Genomic DNA, 9,590 nt, shown 5'->3' with positions numbered 1-9,590 from the left:
TGGTTCAGCTCATGAACAAAATAAGTCAGACACCACTGAGGACCCTACAGATGGACAGGACGGGATTTTACTCAGTTCTCACTGCCTTAGTTCTGGGGTCCATTTGGCTGATTCCTCTTGCCTCAGTTTCCCCCACCACTCCTCATCCCGTGAAGGGGGTCCAGACTTGGAAGCAACAAGGTCAGAGCCATCAGGCTTCACACTACCAGAGGGATTTCCTTATAGCCCAGCTCCTGTGTGCCATGATGACGAGGGTCTCCTCTCTTCTCTCAGCTTCCAGCCACCCTCTCCCCATCCCTATCTCTTCTGTGTTCCCAACACTACTTGCCCAGGTCCAGAAGGGTGGATGGGTGTATCCCAGGTTCCAAGGGAGCCATGAAAGGGACAAACAAAAACTACCCTTCTGTCCCATCCTTCTGAGAGCACATGTTCATCGAGGGCTTTCTGTCTGCTGAGCCCTGCACTCAGGCTTTGGGATTTGATCTTCTTTAACATCATGAAAGCACCATAAGGTAGGTACCAGGTTGGCCCCTGTTTTGCAGATGGGGGAACTGAGACACCGAGACATGCAGGGACTTGCCCGAGGTCACACAGCTGCAAAGTGGCAGAGTTGGGGTGAGGGCCTGAGGATTTCGCTCCAGAGCCCGTGCCTTAACCACCCACCACACAGCCTCTGATCAAACGTTGCAGGGAGAAGCCCCGGGCTGAATCTGGCCCCAGAGCTGCGAGTCCTCAGCAGAGAGAAAGCGCAGGGGGTCCCACACCAGCACCACTTTGGTGCAGCTACTAGGAAGAGAAGCACATCGCTTTGCTTGGGTTTCAGAAGCCACCACAGGTCACGTGACCCTGCCTGACCTCCAGGGATAAGGACGTGTGATCCCTTCCTCGCCAGAGGAAAAAGGAAAACCAGATATACTGGTGGACACAAGAAATGCCTTCCACACTCTCCTGTGTCCTCCTGGGGAGAGGAGGCTGGAGATGTAATAGGGCCAGGGGCTGAATGGAACTCCTGCTGCATCGAGATTCTGCAGAATAGTAAGGCCTCAGGCCGTCAGGTCCAAACTGGGGAGCACAGATGCAGCAGCAGCCCAGAAAACGAGCAAGGAGCCTCACAAACTGGTTCTTTGCAAGCGTGCCCTTGGTTTCTAGAAATAAAGCCCAGTGACTACAGGTTCAGGGAAACCTAGGCCCTACCCCTGTATTGTCCTCTCAGAGCACCTGTTCCCCTCACCCCCACCCAGAGCCTCCTGGGAAACCTGTCTGCCAGACAGACAGGGGAAGAGCCAGTGGCTTCAGATAAAAAACAATCAGGGGCACCTGGGTGGCTCAGGTCATGATCTCAGGGTCCTGGGATCAAGCCCCGCATCAGACTCTCTGCTCAGCAGGGAGCCTGCTTCCTCCTCTCTCTCTGCCTGCCTCTCTGCCTACTTGTGATCTCTGTCTGTCAAATAAATAAATAAAATCTTAAAAAAAAAAAAAATCAAACTGCACTCTCCAGAGAGATTCCCCGGCGAGCGGGACAACTCTGAGCATCACCAATCTCAACTCTGGCCTCGGGGGTCATTAAAGAATGAGAATCTTGGAGCCAGGAGGAGGGGCTCAACTTCTGTCTCTGCCACTTGGTTGACTTGGTGAGGCCTTCGGCCTTCTGAGCTTCAGTTCTCCCATCTGTAAAATGGATCCTAATAATTATTTTTACACTCCAAGTGTGAAGCTATTTAAATGGGATTTGTTTTCTGGAGCTGCTCAGCCCTGAGGCTGGCACACGGTAAGCACTCAGTCTGTACTTGCTGTGGCTGGTGCTAGTTTCTAAAGTGTGGGCCATGGGGACCCCTTGCCTCTGGCCAGAGCTCAGCTGAGGACCAGGAAGGGTGGTTGACAATGCAAGGGAGTGCCCCAGGAACTGCTCCCAGAGCAAGACAGAGGCTGCTCTCCCCAGCACCTCTGCCTCTGTTTACAGCCAAAGGGCCCATTAAAGCAGTTTCAGCTTCTATCCCTGAGAGCGTGCAGAAATACTGGAGTCCCTTTTACATAATTAAGATGGTTTTTCCTCCCAGTGATATTTTTTTTAAGGTTTTATTTATTTATCTGTGTGAGACAGAGGGAGCATCAGTGTGGGGAGAGGAGGGACAGAGAGAGAAGGAGAAGCAGACTCTGGTGCTGAGCAGAGAGTCGGATGCAGGGCTCGATCCCAGGACCCTGAGATCATGACCTGAGCCAAAGGCAGAGGCTTTAACCCACTTAGCCACCCAGGCGCCCCTCCAGAGGGGTTTTTATTTTTTTATTTTTTATTTTTATTTTAAGATTTTATTTATTTATCTGACAGACAGAGATCACAAGTAGGCAGAGAGGCAGGCAGAGAGAAAGGAGGAAGCAGGCCCCCCGCTGAGCAGAGAGCCCTATGCAGGGCTCGATCCCAGGACCCTGAGCCCAAGGCAGAGGCTTCAACCCACTGAGCCACCCAGGCGCCCCTCCAGAGGGGTTTTTAAACTGCACGCATACAATCACTGCCCTTCCCTGCTTCGAGCCTTTCCATGGGCTTTTCACGGCATCCAGAGCAAACTCCAGAACCCCCATCACTGCCCAAAAGGCCCTGCCGGCTCTGCCCACGCGACCTTCTCCAGCGCCATCCAGCCCCTCCCTGGTCCTCTGCTGTAGGAGAGGCAGTGAAGCCCTCCATAGTCCCTCACACTCCTTCTTCAGACATTAAAACACACCCACCTGCTCCAACGTGTTTCATTTCCGCTGCTATTTAATTTTCTAGGGGACTTTAAAACTTTGGGGGGAAACTTTTGGATTATAAAGAACTCGTTTCATTTTCCATTGACTACGGTTTCTCAACATTCAAAGGACGGGCTCGGGCATTCTTAAAAGTAGGAAAATGGAAAGATTTGGAAGAGTGGGGAGAGAGAAAGAGACAAGGTTGGATCAGATCAGAACTGGAGCCAAGCAGCATGGGGTTGAGAGGCCCAGAAATAATGCATGGCCCACAATGCTTTGGACTTCTGGGGTGGTAACAGGTACGGACGGAGGAGTGAGACACAGTGGGTTAGTGCAGCTGACAAGAGAGGATCTTCGACGTCTGACATCTGAGAGGACCACTCAGCCTCAGCCACTTTGCCCCCTCCTCCTTCAGCTCACAACGACGTCGATCGAATCACCACTGCACCCTGACTTGACAATGACAAAACCAAATGAGCCATTGTTTTATTATATTTTTTAAGGTTTTATTTTGAAGACATCTCTGTACCCAACAGAAGGCTCGAACTCACAACCCCGAGATCGAGGGCCACATGACCCATTAACTGAGCCAGCCAAGCCCCTCTGTACTGTTGTTTTCTTTTTTTTTTTTTTAAGATTTTATTTATTTATTTGACAGACAGAGATCACAAGTAGGCAGAGAGGCAGGCAGAGAGAGGAGGGAGCAGGCTCCCCGCTGAGCAGAGAGCCCGATGTGGGGCTCGATCCTAGGACCTCGGGATCACGACCTGAGCCGAAGGCAGCCGCTTAACCCACTGAGCCACCCAGGCACCTGTCCTGTTGTTTTCGATTTAAAAGTGAGATGAGCCTTTACTAGGCATGTCCACGAGCTTTGGATGACACTGAGGTTTCACTGGTAAACCAAGGATGGCCCTCAGAACAGCAGGAATGCCGGCTCTGTGCATGTGAAGGCGGGAGGGAGGGGCCCTTGAACAAATTCACAGCGGGTCATGCACGGAGCCTTCTCCTATGACTTCACTGATGTTCTCTCTCAGCTGTAGCAGGCCAATAGCAAACTCTGTTTTGTTCCCCGTGCCCCCAACTCCTTTAGTAGTTTCTGCTACTACTCCTGAATAACTAGCCATCTCAAAACTTGGTGGCATAAAACCTGATTTTTGTTTCCTCCCAGAGTCTGTGGCTCATGACAGCTTGTCTCTCTGCTCCAGGCTGTCTGGGACCACAGGCTGGGAAGAAGAGCCAGGGGGTAGGGGGGTACTTGAGGGCTGGGGGCTAGACTCATTTAGAGGCTCCTTCACTCACCCGTCTGGTGGTGGACAGTGGCTGTCAGCCAGAACACCTACACCAGTCCATGTGCTTGCGGGGTTCAAAAAGTGAGCATCCCAGGGGCACAACACGGAAGCTGCATGGCATTTTATGACCACATTCCGGAAGTCACATAGTGTCACTTCTGTGAGACTCATTTAGTCAAAGCAGTCACAAAGGCCCTTCCAGGTTCATCGAAAGGGCTATTTTGTCACAATGTCATGGAAACCTGTGAGTGACCGTACTGCCTCTGAAGTCCACTCCATTCCCTCCCATCTACAGCACCTTGACCTTCAATCCCACATGCACGGTCTCAGCTATAGGTCCTCTACTGGGCAGAGTCCTGTTCTAGTCCATCCTTCCACTTTTCAGAAAGGGGAGGGCATCTCCTAGACTGAAGTAGAAGGAAAGGCCCAGGGTGCTGGTGTGTTTAATAAAATTGCCTTTGAGGCTGGTGATTCCTAGGAAAGACTTGCTTTCTGTTATTTGTTAGGCATCACAGACCACTCCCAAACTTAATGGCTGGAAAAAAACCCCAACAATTCATTATTTATCATGCTTCTGCTGGTTACCTGGGCCCTTCTTCTGCCACATATGCTCAGTGGGAGCCCAGGGATGGCTGCAAGCTTCAGCGTTGAGCCCGAGGCCTTCCGTTCCACTTACTCGTTTTTTGGGCATCTGTCATGCATCCCAAGAGAAGGTTGGGTCCTGCCAGCGTCCTTCGGTAGAGCCTGTTTGTGCCAGACCATCTACACTGGTATTTGCCTGATGCCCTTGCGAGTCCTGCCAGTCTCCACTGTAGCCCGGGTCCCATCTGGGGTTGGAGTGCCAAGACCAGATCACCAATCCCAGGGAGGGGCACTCTCCATGTAAGCAGACGGTTCTGACCTAGACACACGTGAAGGGGACAGTAGTCCCCAAGGGCACTAGACCACTCTTTGGTGCCAAGGCTGAGCCCATCTGGTCTGCACTGTGTAGGCTTGGCCTTTCTCTGACAATCTGAGAAAGTCAGTCCTTTGATTCAACAAATGGCAACCACCACCATCACCAAGGCCATCACCATAATAACAGCCACTTACTGAGCACTTACTGTGTGCTGGGCACTGTGCTGAGTACTCACAACCACCTTCATGCAAGCATGGTCACTCATCCTTCCCATTACACAGATGAGGCAACTGAGACTCTGAGAAGCTAAGTTTCCACTGCCCTACAGTGTGTAGGTGGCAGCGCTGGGGTTCTTCCTAGGCCAGTGACACTCTGAAGTGGGTGCCCTGCTGTCAAGGAAGACCCCTCCCAAACAGACACGTGATATCATCGTGAGGTCTACATTGGTATAGCATCTAATCTATCATCCGAATTGGGACAATTTTTTGTTTGTTTTTTTTTAAGATTTTATTTAGTTATTTGAGAGAGAGAGAGAGCTAACATGTGCATGAGTGTGGGGAGGGGAAAAGGGACCAGGAGAGGCACACTCCACGGAGCACGGAGCCTGATGTGGGGCTCGATCTCAGGACTCCGGGATCATGACCTGAGCCGAAGTCCGACGCTCAAGCAACGGAGCCACCTAAGCACCCCTCAAACTGGGACAGTTTTGTGAGTGGAAAGGGGCACGGTAATACTTACCTTGAACAACAGGTGTAAGCTGGGACTATTCTTTGCAGAAGGAACGTAAGATCATCCTGGTAAACAAACACCAAATGGATACCAGGTTCTGAGCCAGGTGTAGAGAAGATGTTCATTTAACCTATAGCTTGTCACTCCCCAACATGGCCAGAATCCCCTATCAGCCAGCCACCTCCTGCCACCCCATCACGAATCTTGACTTAGGGGAAAATGGTGTCAACATTGGTTCTAGGTCACCGATCATGTGTATAATGGGAAGGATTATTCTGAATTATAAGGACCTTTTGTTAATTGAACATGATTTCTGTATGATCTGCCAAAATCTGTATGATTTGATTCTGTATGATCTGCAAAAATTAGAGATGTTGGACACCCCGAGGCAAGATGATATTTGGGTTTTATCACAATCAGATGAATTTACAGAACCCTGGGAGACAGAAGCCAACCAGGGAGATTTATGGACTTTATTCCCGTTAAATATGGTGCCAGAAACTCAGGTGTTAGTTATAAGACTGCTGCCTTTTGCCTAAAGCCAGCATCCTCAGATTTTGAGATGTCCAGGCCCCAGAACCGACCCAGTTCACCTGGACCTGGGGGAAGATGAGAGCTGGTATCGGCCATTGCACTTGGCCTCAGCCAGCTAGAGAGAGGGAGGAGGTGCTCTGATTCCATCAGCGGAGCTCCTCAGAGGAGAGTCTGTGGCCTGTGGTGACAGCCCATCCACCTCTCTGAACTCATTTAGGACACTGAGAGGTACAGTGAGGTTCCCGGTCTTCGTTAGAGACGTTGAAACCTGACAAGCAAAACTCCCGGACAAATAAAGATGTTCTGTCGGGCACATGGGCAGGTGCCACGTTCTCGTTCCTTGTCTCGGACACAGAGAGGTGTTTATCACACGGGGGCAGCGCGGCCTAGAGCAAGGCTGCCTGGTCTAATGCTGCCATCCCCCGCCGCAGGACCCAGGCAGGCGCCTTAACCTCTCCACGGCATGGTAAGGGTTAAGTGAGTGACTTCGGAGAATGCTAAGTGCCACATACATGAGTTTTGCTGATTTATTATTATCCAGGGGAGGGGTCCCTGGAGAACTGCAGGAGCGCCTTAAGGACAGGAAGCAATCGGCTGGACCCACGGCATCCCAGAGCTTCCAGCTGTTGGTGTGTAGCCATGGGGATGGGAGACACCTGGGGTAGCAGTGGTGGTGGTGGTCTTATGAGGGGTGACAAGCAGTTGGCACAGCAACAAAAAGGCTCAAAGGGACCGGGGAGGGAAATTGAGAGAGAGACCTCGTGCATGCTTTTCTGTGTGTTGGCTTTGCCTGGAGGTGGTGGTCGTCTCTGTTGTCCAGCGGTCCATTTGGTGGGACACCCACATTGGGTCCCCTGGAAGGGCTGCTTCCAAGATGATGACGTCATCTGAAAAGCAACAAACTGTGTGGTGAGTCACACTCCCTGGCCCATGGCCCGTGGCTCCCATACTCCCCCCTGCAGGTGCATTTCTGCTCTGAGTGTGACCCTTCCCTGTGCCAGCACCTTCCCCGCTGAGAAAGCCTCTTCCTTTTTTTTTTTTTTTTAAGATTTTATTTATTCATTTGACAGAGAGATCACAAGTAGGCAGAGAGATAGGCAGAGGGAGAGAGAGAAGCAGGCTCTCTGCTGAGCAGGGAGCCCAATGTGGGGCTGGATCCCAGGACCCTGAGATCATGACCTGAGCCAAAGGCAGAGGCTTAACCCACTGAGCCACCCAGGTGCCCCGAGAGCTTCTTCTTTGAATACAAACTCCCAAGACCCCTTCTGCCCTGTCTATCCCCACACTTCCGGTCCTGGTCTTCTCAAAGCCATTGGGGAATCTTCAAGAAGGCAGCCCCCAGAGCCCCACATTGTTCCTTCTGGTGTTATTGGGTTGGTCTTTGGGTCGGCCAAAGCACGGGAGGGAGAAATGACATTGTAAGTTTACACCCAGTAAGGCAGGTCAAGTTTAACAAAGATAGAAGAATGGAATGGAAAGGAGCCACCATTTATTAAATGTCTAGCAAGTTCCAGGAGCAGGAGCAGGCATTTCCTACCCACTATCTTGCAAAAATCCTTGAAGCCATTCTCGGAGGGGAAGGGTATTATCTTCACTTCACAGATGAGAATGTGATACTCAGAGAGGTTAAGTGACTTGCCCAAGTTCACAGAGCAAATGAGCAGAGGAACTGGAACATGGCCCAGGTTTGACTTCAGAACCTGCTCTCTTTCACTTCACCACAGAGAGCAGAGGCACAGAAGGAGGAAAGCCCAGAGAACCTGGGGAATAGAAAAAAGACTGGTCCGATCAGAGCAGATGGGGGTGGGGCTGGTGAGTGGGCACCAGATTGCAGAGGCCTGGAAGTTTTGCTGAAGAGTTCAGATTTCCTCCTGTGGGTAGTAGGGAGCTATGGAAGGTTCTTGAGGAGGAGAGGAACCTAATGTTGATGTTGGCTAAGATGAGGTGGACAACATAGACCATAGCAGGAAAGTCTGGAGTCTCAGTCAGGGCCTTGGAGGAAAACAGGTGACCACTGGTATAGGCCTGGTTAACTGGGCGTTGGTACTTCATTTTCCTAGGACCTCCCTGTGTGAAGAGGATGCCCACCCAGTCTGAGGCCTGGATCCCTCAGGTGTCCCTACTGCCAAGCCCTGAGATCTGAGCTTAGGCACAATGGCAGTCCCATGCCCCCAGCTACAGCTGCCACACTGAGGCTGACTGGACACGGGATGCCCACCAACGTCACTCAATCTCAGATGATTCAACCTTTCACTTTGCACACATTCCTGGAGTAGAGTCAATGTCTGCAATTCAATGACAGATCAGCCTAAAAGCCCCAGGGTGGGGTTCTGGGCACCTGGCAGGTGCTTGAGAAATGCAAGCCCCCACCCTCTTGCAGATCATTAAGTACAGTCTTTTTTAGTTTGGAGATGGGGAAACTGAGGCCCAGGGAGGCAAAAAGCCACATGTCAGTAGTATGGCAGGGTCAGGACCAAGTCCCCTGAGTTCACATCAAAGATCCTCCCATTTCATCACTGTGAAAATCACTGTCTCAGACCCTGGCGAATGTGGGATCTGCAGGGCAACGTGGGAAAATGTGGGTCCCTGGGCCCCCTACTCCTCGGCGCTGCTGACTCAGAAGCTTCAAGATGGGGAACTGGAATCCGAGTCTAATAAGCTTCACGGGAGGACTGGGGGGAAAGACCTGGAGAAACATTGTTTTAGTCGACACTCTCAATTGTGCCATCAGGGAAACTGAGGCCGGGAGAGAGCAAGGGGCACATAGCAAGCAGGTGACAGGGTTGATTTCAGGTCCCAGTTACTCATGCCCAACCTTGAAACCAGCTGGGCCAGACTTATTGGAGGGCGTTTCAAGCCATCTCCCAAACCCCATGAGTCTGCCCCTCTCCCCTGCATGGAGGTGACTGTGACCTAGAGTCCGCTCAGCTGTCAGCTCCTTGCTCCAGTAGCTTTCCAGGCAAGAGGTAACTCGGTAAAGGGCAAATGTAGAAACTGGCATGGCCTGAGCTTGATAAAAACAAGTCAGGCTTTTGGTCTAGGGGCCGCAGGGCTCAGCTCTAAGGAGCCCTTGTTCTCAGGGCTTTGCTGACCTCCCCAGGCCCTGCCACCCATGCCCCATCTCCCCTGTGGGCCGGCGCCATTCACCGCCCCCATGGGGGAATTCTGCATCTCCCCCACCCAGTCTGGCAGGCTGTACCCTCAGAGCTCTCTCTGTCCTCTCTCTATGCACCCTCCTCCCTCCTCCCAGACTTGCCACTGTCCCCCTCTCCAAGTTGCCCAGATCATTCAAATGGCTCGTTGTCCCTGTCCTGGTTCAGGACCTTGTTTCCTGGTTTCTGTGCCAGAAAAGTCTCCCAGCTCCTGTCCCTGCCCAGATCTGCCCTAGCGTGGGCCACATATTTGATTCTTCATCTAAC

This window comes from Martes martes (genome assembly GCF_963455335.1).
Source record: "Martes martes genome assembly, chromosome: 9".
Taxonomy (NCBI): Eukaryota; Metazoa; Chordata; class Mammalia; order Carnivora; family Mustelidae; genus Martes; species Martes martes.
Note: the sequence above shows the minus strand (reverse complement) of the source record.